Source organism: Uloborus diversus, chromosome 7, assembly GCF_026930045.1.
Source record: "Uloborus diversus isolate 005 chromosome 7, Udiv.v.3.1, whole genome shotgun sequence".
In the NCBI taxonomy this organism is placed as follows: domain Eukaryota; kingdom Metazoa; phylum Arthropoda; class Arachnida; order Araneae; family Uloboridae; genus Uloborus; species Uloborus diversus.
This window is the reverse complement of record NC_072737.1, coordinates 120,025,714-120,045,065: the sequence shown is the minus strand read 5'-3', so window position 1 is coordinate 120,045,065 and position 19,352 is coordinate 120,025,714. Positions and strand designations below refer to the sequence as shown.

The following is a 19,352-nucleotide window of genomic DNA, read 5'->3' as shown; positions in this document are numbered from 1 at the left end:
AACTTGACAAAAGAAATTTCAAGATAAACAATAAAAATGTCAAAAATATCCATTTCTGAGAGAAGAAAGGGATTTACGAGAAATTTTCCATCATTCGCGCCGAAACACTTCTACGTTCCAGCTGTCAAGCGGAAATGGCACTTTAGAATGCGCTCAGAACTGCGACATTGTTTTTTCCCTCCCCATCTCTCACTCCATTCCAAGAATTGAAATAAATTCAGAATCCAATATTTTTCGACGTTTATTCTTGAATCGAACATACCTTCGAACATCCTAATAAAAATCGTCCACAAAATCGAAAAATAAAAAAGAACTGACCTTCAATACTTACGCACTAAATAAGCATTATATGGGGTGTGCTGACGGTATTCATCTTTCCGGAAGTTCTCGAAATGAATGAAAGGTCAAAATAATAATGCTAATGTCCGCTCTCATCCGTCAATCAATCTTCGCCAAAGCGAACGTACTTTTCAGGGAATGGGCAAACGGTTTTAGAGATATGATCACATCGTCACCAAGTTCCTGCTTGACGAGGTTTGATATCAATCGATGCTGCTGGTTAAGTCAACACACACTAGAATTTGATTGAAAGTCTTCAATTTCATACACTATGCGAGTCCAAACCTTAGGATTTTGAATGAAAAAGGAAAAACGAGTTCGAATAACAAAAATGTCAAAAGTAAACTTCATAAATAGGCTGCGTAACTGCCTGTTTTCAAACGCTCCTTTTGAAATTTCCTCCTCAACAGAGATAAATAAAGAAAAAATAATGCCTGCATAATTCAGAGTTTTATTCACAAAATTGCGAAATCCAGAAAGTTCTGCCAAGCAGAAGATTTATGGACTATGTTACGGCTTTAAATAACCTTTTAAACATTTGTTGGACCAAATAATATCATCATATAAATAAAAGCCGATGATCGAGTAACCCGCGTGATTCAACAATGAAACTCGCGCCACGGCCTGATAATTTCAATTTGGTAATATGTATTGGTAATTTTTAACATGCAGGGAAAGGTTTCATTGAGACAAGGCTGAACTTGATCAGAGAACTTAACTGTTTTACTTGTAAGACAGTAATTATAAGGAATGAAGAATCGAAAAAGCGGTTAAAAAATTAACGTTATTCACTGGAGTTTAGAGTTAATCCACTTCAGTGAGGCTTGAAATTTCAACGAGCAAAATATCACTAAACACGCAATGGCTCTGTTCATATGTAGAAAGCAACTTTTACTCGTCATACCATGACCGGCGGTTTTCTAGTTAACATAATAGGATTAACACAATTAACCATTAAAGTGCAGTAAGGTAACAAATATCTATAAATCATACATAAGCGAAATACACACGTTACATGGCCGTGACAGTATAGTCGATGTATATGGCAGTAATTAAAAAAAATAATAATTTTTGAAATAAAAAAGTTTACAAGTACCATTAACCTTATATATTATTTCTGTAGCCTGTTTTTTTGATCCTACGCGAGATCTTCCTCAATTCTTGATCGATTTCTTTGATTTACACCTCATTTTAAAGCTTATCGTGCAGGCTAATGACGAAAAACAGACCCACGGTCTAAAATTTGTTTTTTGGTCAAAAGAACCCGTTTTTTAAAGCACCAGAATAAGGTTTTCGGTTACATTTATAACTTTACCTCTCACTGTGACCGACAGGGCTGAATAGCTCAATCGGCAGAGCGTTCGACTGGTAACCAGAAGAATGAGTGTTCGGGCCCAAGTTCGGACAATCTGCATCGAAAAATCAGAGAAATATTACGCAATACATGAACACTTAAAAACAATAAATAACAAGAATGAGGTTAGTAGAAAGAATAAATGAGAAGGAAACGCTCCTTGCTGTTATGATAACTTGATGCAACATGGAGCGATATTGATTCTGAATTGTAAGGTTCGTTTTTAAAGCTTTGGCTTCAGTCAGAAAATTAAAGCATAATGTAAGCGAAAGTATCACGTTTAAGATTTCAGACTACAATGGAATAGTTTTTGTTCAGAAAAATAAATAAATAAATCGTATATTGAAATATAGGTTATTCTAATGCAAACGAAAAGGGAGAGGGTCCTTTTGTAAACTACCCAAATACATAAATATACAAAATTTTATACATTTTATGCATTTATTGCTTTTGATAAACACAACATTTCTAATGTTCAAACACAGTGGTGGTCAAAATTATAAGGACAAAAGGAGAAACCACCACATCTTCGCTGCATTTGGTCGAAAAGTTATGCAAATTTTATGACTGAAACTTTTTTTTTTTTTAATGTAACTTTTATTGGAAATACAAAAGAATTTCTTATTTGTAGAAGGAAGTCTGAGTTTAGACATCCGTGTGATATGGGCAAAATTAAAGGACAATTAATCGTTCCAAAAAGCAAAATTTTCATGTTTTTTGTTATGCCAATTGCGCTACATAACGATATAAATACTTAGTAAGCGATTAAGGAAATCACATTCTATTTTTAGTCATTACCGCTAGGTAAAGAACTTAAAAAAAATTGAGAAAAGGAAAGTGATTGCTTGAAAAAATTTATGACGTACTGTACGTCAAATCACAACAAATTTGAATAGATAGAGATCGGTCATTTAGAGCTTTCTCGGAAATTCCGGCAACTAAGGTCTACAAAGTCGAGAAGGTTCTGTTTCTGTGCGAGTAAACTAACGATAACAAGACGAGCTTGATCCAAAAAACAAACATCAAGAGATATTAGATGGGCATTCAAGTTACGATACGGTACTCAAACTGTTCAACATTTTTTACAAAAAGAAAAAAAGTTTCACTACGTGAAACTAATGTCATGACCGACTATTAAGAAGTTCATAAGAGACCAAGGGTTAAGCTTGCCAAAAATGCGTTGTTATGGGTAAAAAGTGTAATAATCTAATGTTTTTCGATGAGAAAATGTTTTATTAGGATGGGCTAGATTGTTTTTGCTACTTCTGGTACGATCTCTGGGAAGGAAAAAAAAATCTCTATGAGTACATTTGGAGGAGACTTAGAAATGGTCTGAGGAAGTTTCACAACGGACGGAAACCATACAATATTTTTTGTGCAAGGCAGAATTAATTCTGAGAGTAATGTTGATGACTGAACAATAGTCTTTTAATCAAAATCAGCTTTAATTACGAGATTAAACAATTTGTTCCAGCAGATTAATGCCTAATTACATGTTTCTCAAACCTCAAAATCATTGCTTGATGCTTATTTCGTTAAATTACTACACTGTCTGGACAAAAGACTCGATCCAAGTTTAATGGAAACTTAGTGAGGCGTCTTAGTGAGATAAAGTCACTTGAAGTATGAAAAAATTGGTTTTCAATATCGAAGCAAGTAGGAACTCATTTTCTTCATTGGAAAAGGCTCTTCTACTTCCATAACATCAAGACTGATAAGTGATTGATAAAAAAGGGGGATATTATTAATAACTAGGGTTTTTCAGGGCAAAACGCTCGTTTTCCTAATTACTTTTGTCCAATTTTAACAATGACATTTTTTTTATTAATCACGTCAAAGCATCTATTTGTATATTCAAATATTCTGCAATGGTTTCTAGCACAAAAAGGCATTTTATGCCTAAATTTCACTGAACCATTTCAAAATTCTTTTTTTCTGTACAATTTTTTTGCTGTCCTTACAATTATGACCACCACTGTAGTTACCTCATCCTTATTCAATATTTTGTGTATATGTTTAGTTAAATTGTTGATAAGTTATAACGTTACTTCTGAGCTGGTACTAATTATCTTTAAAAAATATTTTAAGGTGAAGGCAAAAGTCTCACAACAGATTTTCTATTTGTTCATCGCGTATATTTTTAAAGTAACGACAATTTCACAATTTAACTAGATGGAATATATAAGTTTGCTACAATGCATTATGAACTGATTCCAGGATTTCATATATTTAATAATGCAGAAGATAAACACTAACTTGAGATGTTATGTATGCATTAAAAAACTAAAAATAATTGAAACCAAAATTAAATTCAGCCTTCAGCGATTAAACATTTAACTTTTTGACTATTGACACTCTCGAAAAGCAGGGAATTTCGTTCAAAACTTTTCAATTTAGTGATTTTGATAAAAATGAAAAGAAAGTTCATTTGTGTGCCTCTTAATAACATCAAAATGCGAAAAATCCGACTTCAATAGCGCAGCGGTGTCCAACCAACGGCCCACGAAGCTGACCGTGTGACCTGTTGTTTTATAAAATTTTTGTGGTCAACAAAACGAAAACAACGATTAGTCCCAATGTTACACATAAGGTTCAAAAAAAAAAAAAAAGTTTATGGTAAACAGATGCTAACTTTGCATCATAAGCACCAAGTAATGATATCAACAGTTCAGTTTAACTACCTATCCTTTACCATTTTTTTTTTCTCACTATCTAGAAAAATTAAAACGTTCAAGAAATTTTACATGTATTGTGTCCCAAGAATCATCTTAATATATGCGGTTTGGCTCATGGTCTAAGAAAAGGTTGAGCACCACTGCATAGCGAATCTAAAAGGAATGCGATTTTCAAAATGAAGAAAGTACAAAAAAGGCGCAAATAAAAGAATTTATTTTTAAAGTAAAATGATTTTAGAATGACATTTTAACACGTCGACACAATGAATATTATTAATACAGTAGATTCTCGATTCTAAATAACACGGTGGCGAAACAAAAAATTCGTATTATGAAGTGTTCACTACAGAGTGAGACTGGATAATGCATATGAATTCTCTGGGACCATCAAAATGTGTTCAGAACATTGGGAACGTGATATTTACATTAGATGCACACCGTCGGTAAAAATTGTCCCTGTAAACCAAATTTAACCTTTCTAGATCTCTCTGTTTTTCCAGGAAGCATGCTACAAATTCACAACACACGCACAAATGTCTTATTTTATTATATCTCATTACTAAATCTTTTCGGTAAGCGACAAATGTTGGTGTAAATATAATTGAAAAAAAAATTTTTTTTAATAACATGCTGGCTAAACAGTAGTACTCAAGAGTGGGGTGAACTGGGAGCATGTTCCTCTCCCAAATTCCAAAGCGATTCTGAGGATTGCATCTCGACTGTGTAATTGATGGCAAAACTTTACCACACTCTGCCACAGACGGTTCAGTAAATGACCAGAAATTTGAATTATCACTGCCAGGGAAGTCTTTAAGACAAAAATAGTCCGAAATAACTCCATTCTTTGTTCTGGATCTAGAGGAGAGCAAGTCAGGGCCTTTCCTCTGGAAGGCTAAGTCTAATGTCTCGAGAGCGCAAGCAGCCGCTCCAAAATGATGTCGTGATCTCCTTAGCAGCAGGGCCGGATTAAGCCAGCGCGGGGCCCGTAGCAAATGTTTCCAAGGGGCCCTCGTTTTTGAATGATATAGCACTTCTTCATGGAGACGGGAGGTGTACTTATAACATGCATGAATACTAAATGTGGGTATAGTTTTAGAGCTTTACGATGATTATGATCCCCTTCTATTTCTCCTTGTCTTCCCGTTACTACATGTTTTTAACTTTTAATTCCAGAAACGCAATTTTTGGACGATATAAAGGAAGGGGGGTCCGGGGGCTTACCCCCGGAAAATTTTCGATATTTCAGTTCTAAAAACTCAATTTTAACGACCCCTGATCATATTAGGAAGAGAGGATCCGGATGCCATTATTTGGAGAAACATTAGTCAAAGAACGCAATTGCAGTTTTAGGACCATAACTCCCTTAAATTTCCTAAGATACCTTAAAATTTACTTCATTTAAAAAAAAAAAAATCCAGAGAAAACCCAATTCTCCGTTCTCCAAACTTTGCCTAAAATTGCAATTTTTAGGTCAGTTTTGAAACTTTTCTGACCCAACGGACCTTTTTCTCCTTCCACTAAGAAAGATCAACTAAAATTGCGTTTTTAAGACTTCAATTAAGAGAAATTTATGGAAAGCAATCTATCAAAAAAATAAGATTTTTAATTTACCTGAGCATTTAAAAAAGCTAAATATAAATAAAAAGAGAAAGGTAGAGAGAAATTTAAACGGGTTAAAGTACGGAAAGTATTTTTTTTTTTTTTTTTTTTGGAATTTTTTCTCACGGCGCGGGGCCCCCAGATGCGCGGGGCCCGTAGCATTTGCTACTTCTGCTCTATGGCTAATCCGGCCCTGCTTAGCAGATTAAAGAAATCTTAAAACTGCTCTTTTCACCCTATCCTTTTGGAAAACGATTCTCTACACCCTTCTTACCAAAGATAACCTTGAAAATGCACTTTTGGGAACACATTTGTAAAACTTTCCAGAGGAATGCCACTTTTCTGCCCTTTCTCTCAACTTGGCTAAGCCTATAGAGGAATTGTGTTTTTTGGAACTTTAGTTTCAAAACATTTCTTTCAGGGAACAAAAGGGAGACCTCCCGAATCTCTCATTTTCCTTACCGTAGCATCACTAACAGCAGCATAAAATAGCCTTTTTAGAACATAAAAATTTAAAAATTTCATGGGTGGCCCCTTTTCTTCCCTTAACGTTATGCAGTTAAAAAATGCATTTTTAGGCATTCAAATGCAAAAACGATTCAGGGAGAGCATGCAATATCTCCCCTAACGTCTGGAATTTCTGGTTTTGAAAACAACTTTCTGGTCAATCGGGATAGGTTTGACCGGGCTCCCAAAGTGGGTGCTGCAGCAACCTGGGATGACGTAAGAATATGGGAGGAGGCCGCGAAATGGCCACATTATCTAATCTTTCTTGTTAATGTTTAAAAAATAGTGCAAAAGTTGTTGAACAAGTTTTACCCGGTTCCAGATATTTTACTTTAATATAACAATTAAATAACAGATTTTTTAAAAAAATACTAAGCACTTTTAATAATGCACTCAAAAGGATAAAATAACTTTTCTGGGTCAGAAAGGACAATTTCAGTACTTCTGTAGTTATCAATTATTCCAAGAAAATGACACCACAAACGAAGAAAAATGGTTCATATACAAAATTTTTTTATCATTATCTAGTTTTCAATCATAAATTTAAGTCTTGAAACATGCATATTTTTCTTAAGGGTGCTCTTCACTGAGAGTCTGAAAGCTTCGGATTCAATGCTAACCTACGGGGAAAGTTGAATGTTATTTTACAAAATTCCTTTGAAGTTTTCGGGTCAATTTTTTTTCTGAGTATTTTTCAAGCCTATGTCTGTGTATTTTAGTTTTTACTTTTTTGATACGTCCATTCTTCGATTTTTTAAAATTCGAGAAAAAATGAATTTCTTCGAAAACGAGGTACTGTTGGACCTTTCGCTCTGTAAAAAAGCTGCAAATCGTGCTATCGAAATTTTAAGAACGCCCCAACACGCAAAATATTTCCAGCTCTCTTTTGAGACTAAGTTTGAAATGATGCGACCATTTCTAAAAAAATATCGGAGTTCCAACCATCTGAAATATTTTCGAAAAAACTCAATTTCTCTACTAAGCCACGCCTACCACCGATCCCTCCTTTCTTGAGGGGAAAAACCGGATGAGGTGTATAAGATTTACAATCATTAGCGCAAACGACCGTTTCCATTTACTACTCCCCCTCTTTTCCGGAGGCATTTTTCAATGAAGGAATGAATGAGTGCTTTTGAAAGTGAATCCACATGCTTTGAAACATCTTCACGATTTGATTTGTGTTTAGAAAGGATATAGTTTTTAAAGAGTGCTTCTGAGATAATTCTTGTGAATTCTTGTGCTAAATGACCTCCTGAATCCAAATATGACCACCTTTTTCCATTCACACGTCCCGCTTTTTTGGAAATGTCGCCAGCAATTTTTTTTCAGTTTTTGACAGTTTCATAGCCTTTATTTTTATTTGGAGGGGAAGGGATCGTTATATTATACATTAATACTTTTCTGAAGGGCTAGAGAGGTGCTAAGTTTGTACGCAAGAACATATGGAGGAAATTGGTTAACTCATGGGGGGTATTACCACTTATTATATTTTTAAAATCATCAAAACCCATCCTTTTTTTCTAGGGGTTTGTTTTACAATTTTTCCCTTATTTTTTGGCATGAAACCAGAGTATAGGACTCACACCTATAAACCCTATATCCGAACAAAAAAAAATTCACGTTGTAAATTTAAAAAAAAAGGAAGTATCGCATTTTGCGTAAAGTTGCATCGCAGACCTTCAGTGAAGAACCTTTCCGAGTTATTCAAATTAATTCACGGATATAATTAAGATTAAAATGATCTTAAGTATGCTTATAATATAGCATTAATGAATATTTCTATTTCTGGGGATGCACTACCCCCATTACTTTTCACTACATCAAGAAGGCATAAACAATGGAACTGGTGCATCCAAAGAAAGATAAATATGTATATTAATGCTACTTTATAAGCAAATTTAAGGATGCTTTTCACTGAGAGTCTGAAAGCCGACGGATCCAATGTTAACCTGCGGGGAAAGTTGGATGAAGGTTTTACAAATTCCTTTGAAGTTTTCATGTAAATTTTTTTCCGAGTATTTTTCAAGCCTCTATCTGTGTCGTGTACTTTTTGCTTTTTTGAAATATCCATTCTTTGATTGTTTAAAATTCGAGAAAAAATGAATTTCGTTGAAAAAGGTGGTAGATACTGTTTGACATTTTGCTCCATAAAAAATCTGGCAAAATATTTCCAGCACTCTTTTGAGACTTTGTTCGAAATAATGCGACCATTTCTAAAAAAAAAAAAAAAAAATAACCCGGGGTCTAAAACCGTATTCCTCTATTTTTGTCTATATTATACTATGTTATTACAAATGTAAACGCATAAAATGCTTTCTACAGCTCAACAAACATTTTTGAAAATAATTTCTCGAGCCAAACTCGTAAAAAATTCTTTACAAGGTATGTACACATTGATCATGTAATTCATAATACAGTGAAATTCAGTAACAATGAACTTCAAAATCGGGACTGAAAACTTATTTGGTTGAAACGGGTATTTGGTTATACTGATATACGTTGTAACAAGATTTCACTGAATTTTTCTTTTGAAAACTTTCTAAGGAGAAAAATGATACATACCTGCATTTCTTTAAAGCATGAATGAGTATAAAAAAATTGTTTTAAAGCAGGGGTGGGTTCCCAGGGTCGTGACCCCAAATGGGGTCGTGTAGAGTTTCTTATTCGGTCGAAACATTATTCCTACCACAGCATAGTTGGGAGTGGATCGAATCTAACATAGCAGTTTTGTAATGTAGGATCTAACGTAGCTTTCACAATGTTGCCAGGTTAGGTCCACACCTAGCGATACTTTACTGACATGTAGGCTACGGGATCACAGGTCCTTTACTTGGTCAAAAAAGGGTCGCAACGTGCAAAAGATTGGGAACCACTGGTTTAAATTTACAGATAATTAGAGAACTGATGGGGGAAGGGGGAGAACACTGACCATTTTGTTTTTAACTGGATGAATACACAATGTTCGAAGAATCTTTCGGTAGTCGTGTTACACTGAAATTTTCATGAGCTCAACAAATAATTTGTCTGACGTCTAAAACATTTCCCTGAAACCTAAGGTTTTTCAATTTTAGCCGGTCTTTATCAATATATATTTGTGTGTATGCACTGTGCAGTCGCGCCTGTTCATAGTGAAGTCTAAGGAACCGAATAACAATTTCGTTTATAGCCTCAATTTCGCTATAAAAAGGTAAACAACAAGAAGGGAACTGAACCATAAATACAATATATTGGGCTTGAATATTAGTACGAAAAACCAAAATTTCTAGTTGAATTTTAATTCAAAGTGTCAAATGTCAAAGTTTTTTAATATCCTGGATTCAAAAACAAATACATAGCCACAAGTTTTCAACCAAGCAATGCATTTTCTACACTTATAATTTACATCTTTTACTTGTACTTTTAAGACGTTGTTTTTGACTTTTATCTATTCCTTGCACAAAGCTCATGCTTTTTAAAGTGCATATTTTATTTACAATTTACACATTTAAAAATTGAAGATATTTTGGAACATCCGATTTAAAATGGTGTTAAAGCTTCATTGAAACATTATCATTACTTAATATTATTCATAAATTGGGGGGAAAAATTCAAAAAAAAAAAAAAAATTAATACCAAACAGAAAAGAAAGAAACATTTAGCATCTAGCTCATAAGCTTTCATTTGAATTTTGACGTCTTGAATTTACATTATGTTTTCCACAATCACGAATTGTGGTAGAACCCTACTCGTTGGATTTCTTATTTCTACAAATGGTTCCTATCCGAATTATATTTGTAAAAGTCATGATTTGAATACAAGACGTCTACATTCAAATGAATTCCAGGGGCTGGATGCTGGACGTTGTTGACTGAATGCTGTTTTTGTCTGAAAAGTATAAGACAATCGTTTTTCCTGTTCAATTTATGATAAATTTTCATTTCATTCATCAATTTTTCATGAATATAAAATCTGGGAACGCATATCCAAAAAAAAAAGAAACTTTGTTTCAAAAATTACCGCAGACCCTTTGGTACTGACTTTATTTTCTGTTCTGTTCAACCTTCGCGTCGGTACTGTTCAAGTGAGGTTTTGGCCGCCAGCTGATTTCCCTGATTGCTCTTCACGACGGGGGTCATTTAGGGGTTCCTTTCCCTCCAGAACAATGACAGCTGTGACAGGTCACGTGTTCCTGCCTTACATCGGTTACCGTCCACTCCATTGGCTGTTGAAGTGTCAATCACTTGATTCAGGTTCACTCCCGTCGTTCAAGGAAGAAAGTCATTTACACCCTAACTTCAATGTTTTCCCTCACTGAAGAGCAGCCTTAATGGGAAAGTTCGGTTTGAAATGACCTGAGCCGCACTTTTCTTCGTTTGTGGTGTCATTTTCTTGAAATAATTGAAAACTACAGGAGTACTGAAATTGTCCTTTCTGACCCTGAAAAGTTATTTTGTCCTTTTGAGTGCATCATTAAAAGAGCTTAGTTTTTTTTTTTTTTTTTTTTTTAATTCTATTATTTTATTCTTTTTAGTATAAATGTATTTCAGAAGTAGGATGTTACCATCACGAAACTTCACTTTATTTTTTCACATAAATACTCCATACTAAAAGATAAAAACCTACATACGCATGTAAAAATTTAAGCAATTTACACTAAATTAATCCGTGTTCCTCTCTGGGATAAATTTGTGTGCTATTTTAATTAGAACCATTTAAATATTAAAGGTGTCTCAAACTAATTTGTGTTTCACAACATACAAGTTACTCGCAGTGGCGTAGCTGCTTTCTGCCGCATGGGGCGGTTCCTCAATTTGTCGCCCTTTATGATGGGAAATAGTTGACACATTAAAGAGTTAAATGTATTTTAATAAACAAGAAAAGAAACTTTTTTTTCTTATTATTTTTGCAGAAGATACAAAAAAGGAATTCAGAGTCCCACCGAAACATTCTAAAAGTTAAGTCAAAATTAAGAATTTTAAACTATTTTTAGTAACCCTTATGCAAAAAATGCTTGGAGCTCCCTCCAGAAATTTTTTTTGTCAAAACTAAAATCAGTTTCATGCATTCTTTGGTGACATTAGGGGGTCAGGGCTTTTCAAGGAAAATTTCTGAAACTGAAGTGTTAAAAAAGCAATTTTATTCTATCTTTGAATACATAAAAAAAAATGGAGAAGGTTCGGTGGCACTATCAAAAAAGCTTTTTAACAAAATTGAAAAACATGTAAATGTAGGCTGTATCTAGTGGTGTAAGGCTCTCCCCTAACTCCAACAAAAATTGGATTTTCCTGTCGAAATATTTTCAAACTAGAAATCAATTTTAGTCTATCTTCGATGACGTTAAAAAGCTTACTGAAAATTTTTTCGATGACCAAGTTAAAAAACGCAATTGTAGACTATCTTTGATGCCATAAGTTTAGAAAAATGTTGGGAAGTCGGTTGGTTTTTCCATCTCCTCTTGAAACTTTTTGAAAAATGACGCCCTAAAAAACTGATTTCATCCATTGTTTGACGGGCAATGTTATGAGAGAGAGTTCAGAGGGGGTCTCCCACCTGAAATTTTTTTCGAAACTGTTGCTCATTTTAAGCTCTTCACAACTGAGGAAAGAAGTGTTTGCGATCTACCCTCAGAAATTTCCAAAAACAAAATTTGAAGCCAACATTGATGACATTAGGTGATTTCGTGAACATCTGGGATCCCTACATTAGAATTTTTCTGAAGTTTAAGTTTCAAAAACCCAATTTTAAGCTATTTTTGGTGACATTAGATGAGATGGGGATTTAAGAGTTCAAAGTTGATGTCCTTAATACACACTTTAGACCATCTTTAATCATTATACAGGGCAAGTCAGGGCTTGACCGCCCTCATGAATTTGTTGCTATTGAAGCAATAATCAATATTAGGCTAAAAGATGATATGTGAATGGGGGAGTGTGGATGGGGTGGGCGTTATCCCTTGGAAATGTTTCAAAACTCAAGGTCGAAAACTGCACTTTTGGGCTGTTTGGTGACGTTAAGGGATAGGAAGATTCGGTTGCTCTTGGCGAAAAATGTGACATTAAGAGTTTAACAAAGCAATTTTAAGCTGTTTTCGGTTGATTGAAAGTACGTGGCCTCAAAACACATTTTAATGCTATCCTTGGCAAACTTTAGACAACGAAAAGGGGGGGGGGAGTGAAAATGGAGACCCCCAAAAAGCTATTTTAGGCTATGTTTGGACAAATTAAGAGCCAGTTTTTATAAGAACCAGGCAGAAATGGGCTGTTCGGATATGCACCACTTCAGGGGCGCCGACTTGCAAAAATTATTGAGGGGGCTAGACATCGCCGGTGATCCATGGGTTATGTAATCCCACGGCGTCCGCCCTCCTCCCCTTTTTCCAAAAAAAAAAAAACAGTTTGAACCTTGAAAATGCCAATTTACATATTTTCTGGTGTAAATGATTTATACAAACAAACAATATGTGGCATGGCGTTTTCTAAGTCAATCTAAGAATTTGTACACAAATTTTCTGATTCAATTAGATCATGTCACTTGTCTTCAGTGTGGGACATTTTTACAGTTCTATTTTGGGGGAAGTCGTGCAGTTCCGTGGCTAGGAATTTATATAAGGTAGGGCACTTGACTTGCATGGAAGGGCACTCCCAGTGCGCCCAAATACAAAAAATATTGGGAGAGTGGGGGGCATACCGCGGGTTTAACCCCGGGAAATTTTCTAAATCGGGGAAGGAAAAGGTAAGTTTTACAGTTTTTTAAGCATTTTAGAGTAATATATTATCAACATTAGAATCCTGAAAACTCTACTCTCGATAACTCGACATATGTTTTGGCTTTGAAAAACGAAAAAAGAAAAAGAAAACCACATGTATGGTATTTTTGTAAAAAGTTAATTTATAGTATAATAATTTTGTTTTTAGATTATTACAGAATAGTGAATATATATATATAAAAAGATTGAAATTATATTTAAATAAATCTTAAACTATCGTTAAAAAAATAAAGTATCAGATATAGCTGTCGCACTTTGATTAATAAGTGAAATAGCTAATTTAAACTTGCTTTGAATAAGGCTCAGAGTTCATTAAATAAAAATAATATCCCACAGTTAATTTGTTTAATAAAGTTAATATAGTATGTAAATAGCATGTTTTTATAGGGCCTTTTACTCTAAAAATATTTAAGGATTTGAAAATAACTAATGCAGTACTATAGTAATACGGTAATAAAATAGTACTAATATTTCGAAGTTTTAAATCTAACATTCTATATGTATATTCAGTAAATTACCGCCCATTAGCCAGGGCTAAATCACGTATTCTATATGTAGTTAATTCTCTTGTTTACAGAGATTTTTAAAATTGCTTTAAATACCAATATTAGAGCTGTCTTTAGAAAGGTATAAATGTCAACCGCCTGACTAGATTACTGAATTTGAAGTCGTTGAGGACTGGTCGAATATCCAATTCATCCAAAATATCTGGGTGGTTATGAAGAACAGCCAAGTTGTTCAATCACTTCTGCCCCATTGTTGATCGGACAGACTATGCGCAGGTTTCAACACTGGGACAAATTCTAAGCGCTTGCAGCAATCAATGTAACACTATCATTATTCACACCACTTGTTTTCAGTTAACCTGCTTTTTACCGTAAAAATTATTTGTTGTAACCCATTACTGAACGTATTCTACAAGGTAACTATCTTCAAACAAGGAAAATAAAAAATACTGAGACAAATTTGTGAGTTTAGAAAGCATTAAATAGCTAATAATTTTCTTAAATTATTTGGGGGGAGGGGGGGCTCTGTCCCTTCAAAAAAGTTTTTGAGGGGGATCGAGCCCCCTCAGGCTCCATGGAGTCGGTGCCACTGCACAACTTTTGATTTTGCTCAAATTTTTATGGTGGATTCTTTTAAAGATTTTAGAAGACACGTATTTTTTCTTTTCCTCCAAAAAATTTTTTGGGGACCTGTAAAAATCGTAAAGTGGAGCCCGACATAGAGGTTTTTCCAAATCAGCGTTTTTAAAATGCAGTTATTTCTGTGTATTAAGCATCAGTCAAAAGAATTCTTGTGTTGGCAACATGACATTTAGTACCTAAATTGAAATATATAATAAATTTTGTAGTTGACCTTCAGTACAGTCTTTCAGGGGTCACCAAACTTTGTCGAAAAAAAGGAAAAAGTGACATGTTTGAGGCCCTCTCGTTCCCTGCATTCAGGCTCAACCAAGGTTTTTGTATGTTTTTTGTGTAATAATACACTATAAATATAAATTATTCAATACCCTCATGAGTTACAGGACTCACCCTCTGCGCTACCAAAAAATGGCAGTTTTTGTATCGAAAAATGCTAAAAAGTGAGGTTTTCATGAGCCTTTATCTCAGTTCACCGAGGGTCAATGAAAAAAATGGATACCTGCATTTCAAACTAGATTATGTGTATTTTCAAACAAGTGACAGATCTGCGGACAAATTGTTTTCAAGAATACAATATGTATTTTAAAACAGTAAAATGAACTATTCAATTTTCAATTCAGTCAATATATCCGGGTTTAAACTTTCCTCCAGGGACCTCCAGATACTATTTAAAAATCTAGTATGATCAAAAACTTACCATAAAAGAGTTTTAAACTTGCAAATAGACTGATTATGCTTACTCGCATACTTTATAATATGATAACTAGAAACAACGTGAAAAAAAAAACAAAATATGATAAAAAGTACATTTTTGGGGCCTGTATCTCAGTGCACTAAGTGTCAGTATAGAACTTGATGCCTACATTTCAAACTAGAGTGTACGTCTTTTAACTATGGGCAATGGTTTTGCAGGCTCATAAAATGCACTTCAAAATGAGAAAATTGCATAAGAGTTAACGACACATGTAGTTAGTTGTACTCAAGCTATATGCTTTGTCTTGCATTTTTTTACTGCTCGACTAGTCAGTTAAGCAATATACCCATGTTTTATAATGTCGTAATATTTTTCCTTTGTCATAAGTAATAAAATATGACTTAGTAATTGTTTGCTATCATGGTAGTTTATTGCAAAGAAAATAATTTTTGTCCCTATAATGTGCAGCCTAAACGAATGTCAACAAACTATAATGTACAGTACAAACGAAAAAAAGCTATCTTAATTAAAAAATTAAAAATATAGCTAAAACACCCTCAAAAAAATGTTACAAATATAACTTGCATTTTTACCGCAATAATAACCGTTCTTTTTTTTCACTTTGCTTCAAGTTATCATATTATAAAGTATGTGAGTAATCATAATTAATCTATTTGCAAGTCTATAACTCTTTTATGGTAAGTTTTTGATCATACTAGTTTTTCAAATAGTATCTGGAAGTCCCTAGAGGAAAGTTTAAACCCAGATATGTTGATTGAATTGAAAACTGAATAGTTCATTTTGCTGTTTGGAAATACGTATTGTATTCTTGAAAAGAATTTGCCCATAGTTCTGTCACTTGATTGTTAAAATACATATACTCTAGTTTGAAAAGCAGGCAGTAAGTTCTATGATGACCCTCAGTGCACTGAGATAAAAGCCCCTAAAAAGTACACTTTTTATTATATTTTGATGACTAAACTGCTATTTTTTTGCAGCAGTGGGCATTAACCATGCATTTAATGAGCCTATTTAATAATTGATATGTATCATTACACAAATTCCTTGCAAAAACTATGGTTGAACCTCACTGCATGGAACCAGGAGGCCTTAAACATGACACTAAATATCATGTTGTAATTTCACAAATATTACTTTTGCTGATGCTCAATGCGCACAGATATTATTAAAAAATGTGGATTTGAGAAAAACCGTTGGAATTTTTATGGTTTTTTTTTTTTTTTTTTTTTGGAGGAAAAGAAAAAATATGTGTGTGTGTTCTAAAATCATTCGAAGAAACCACTGTAAAATTTTTAGTGAAATCAAAAATGGCATGTATCTGACCTGCCTGACTCTTATAAAAACTGGCTCTTAAGGGAGGAAGGGATAGTAAGTAGCTCTTATCCGGAAATTTTTCAAAATTAAAGTCCTGAAAATGCATTTTAAGTTTTGAGACAGTGGGAAGAAATGTGGGAAATTTTCCTAATTTAAAGTTTTAGAAATGTAAATTTGGGGTCAATTTGGTTTAACTTCCTTTTGGATCCGTACTTGAGCGACTCACCTAATGCTGACAAACTCAGAAGTAGCCACCTAGGGTACAAGCAAGACTCACCCCCTCCCTTTCCCTAGATTCGTTACCAAATTTGGATGATTCTCTTTTTCACTAATGGAAGTGGAAATGTTCAAAGACTTTGCCAAGAGATCATTTCACTAATTAAAAACCTTTCTTTAAAATATATGACTAAATGTGAAACTCATTGAATAAAGGAATTAGTTGATATAATAAAAGCAATTATTATTTGAGGTGTGAATATTTTTTTTTAATAAAATGAACGTAAAAAGTGATTGTACCTCCGGACCCCCCTTGTACAGGAAATTTTAAGCATGCCTCAATCCCCCTAAAAAATATTTTCTGGTTGTGCCACTGTCGGGCAGTGTAGGAAGCTGTGGCCATAAAAGACCAATAAATTGATGAATAGGTGAAGGCAACGGCGAAACAATTGCTTTCAATCATAACCATTTTAGGGGGTGCAGGGGGAGGATCGAGGTTTTATTTTTGAAAGAATATTTCATATTAAAAAGACAGAATTACCAAAAGGAAGGGAAATAAACTATATTTGTAATGCAAAATGAAATCAAGTAATGTTTGAATGATTTTTTAAAAATGATTTGTTTAGAGTGAGGAGAGACAGCACTTTGCAGATTTGTACGGGGCGGCAAAACTGCATGAGCCGGCACTGATCCAAATTAACAACCTAGCTGGCACACGACCGCAACAGTTATAGTAAGATTATCCGCGTAATAGGGCGGCTCGGCAACTGCAGATTAGCGAATTCACTAATAATCCTCAAGTTAGGTTAAATCGATGGTAGTGCAATAGCTTTAAAAGATCAATAACATATACATTTTAACTACACATATAAGACCAAGGTTGGCATGATTCAAATTAATTGATTTAAAGCATTGGATTTAAAGTAGTTGATTTTTTTGAAAAAACTATCGATTTAAATCTTTTTTTTTTTTTGTTTGGACTTAATTTTTAAAAATTAAAAAAGTGTTGGATAAGAATCAAGCAAGTAAATAGTAAGAAAGATACAAACAAGCAATTTATGCATGCCACTGCGCAGGAGTTTTATTAAGCCCCCTTGTCTTAAACGGAAATGACATTTTAATTAACGAGGATGAAAATAATCAAGGTTTGAAATTGATTAAAGAAATACATCCAAGTCTTGTCAGCATTGTAGACAATTTCCAAACAAGAATCGCCCATTTCAAAAATCAGTGTTGATTGATAAAAATGTAACAGATACAAAGACTGATGGTGGGGGTTCATTTTATGCAATGGGAGGCAGAGAGAGCATCACAGAACCAGAAATCCAGCTTATACACCAAATAATAACAGCCGTAGATTCATCTGCTAGAATAGAAAGAGTTTTCATCTTTTGGTTTTGTTCATTCCAGCCTCTGTAACAATTTAGAAGTGGACAAAGCAGCAAAACTAGCAATTTTATACAAATATTTAAATCTTTAGAATACATTTTCTTAAAAAATGTTGTATGAACTGTGATTTTTTTCCCTTTAAGAAAAAGTTCACATTAAATATTTAATTTGTTCTTTAAAATTTCCTTTTATTTAATTTGAACTATCCAATAACAAAAAAAGAAAGAAAATAGAATGCCTTTATTTTAAAAATATTTAAATTTACATAGACTATTTTGTGTGGATTCTATCTGAATAGAATATTCCATGTATTAAAGTTTATTTCTTTTACAAATCGTTCCGTGCATTTTCCAAAACATATGTAAATATAATAGAAAAAAAAAAAAAAAAAAATAAATCTGATTTAAATAAAAAAAATCAGATTTAAATTTTTTAAAAATATGATTTTTTTCCCAACCTTGGATAAGACGATAACAGAGTAAACTAGTATGTTGTGGCCATCACGAAACTTTCTTTTATATCTTTCTTATGAATTTTGATCCCTCCCCAACCATGACAAGAAAGCAATATTCCTAGCAAAAGCAAAAATAAAATTACACATAAAAATTTAATGATCATCCCAATTTCTGAATTAACACAAAAGCAAAGCAAAGAGTGAAAATTGAAAGTTGTTTTAAAAGCCTTGCTTGAATTAATTACAAATATTTTATTTGTTAACAAACATAAGATGGCAGCAGTTAAACATTTTAAATGAGTGAGATGATATTTCTGATCATTTCCCAACAATTAAAATCACACGAAGTACGCAATACAACGCTTTATCTTTCATATTATTGCATTAATAAAACTATTTTTATTCACACAAAAATAAAAATAAGCCCCCCCTTGGAGCGATTGGCCCCAAAATTGAACAAAGCCTGTTTACATATAGGTTCACATTTATTCCAAATTTCATTTAGAATGAAGCATTACTTCTTGAGATACAGCACTCGCAATGAAAATGACAGAACGTTCGATTGTATAGTCGGATCCCTACTTACGCGAGGGATGCGTTCAAAGACCCCTCGCGTAAGTCGAAATTTCGCGTTGTGGAACAGAACGAGAAGAGAAAATTTTTATAAGCATACCCAATTATTTTAGAAACTTTTAAACACGCCTCAAATTGTTTCAAACCATTTCTTAACTATATATTACCTTATCTTTTATAAAGAACTGCCTTTTTACTGTATTTTAGAAAAAGTGTTACTATTTAACATAAATTACTGTTATTAAGCACAAAATCAATGATCAGTGTGGGACATGAATGAAAACAGTATGTTACTTACATTAAGTACATTACTACATTATAATAGCA

The 19,352-nt window shown here is 33.6% G+C and overlaps 1 protein-coding gene across 2 annotated transcripts in view; it reads right to left on the bottom strand.

Moving 5' to 3' along the window:
• LOC129226575 (neurocalcin homolog) overlaps nt 1-19,352 on the bottom strand; it is a 113,502-nt gene that overhangs the window by 84,388 nt on the left and 9,762 nt on the right. The window contains exon 1 of one of the 2 annotated variants that reach the window (XM_054861195.1): nt 319-466. The exons of the other annotated variant lie outside the window; for it this stretch is intronic. The gene's annotated coding sequence lies outside the window, so the exon portion shown is untranslated. Of the gene's footprint in view, nt 1-318; nt 467-19,352 lie in introns of those variants that run through there. 2 annotated transcript variants of the gene reach the window in all.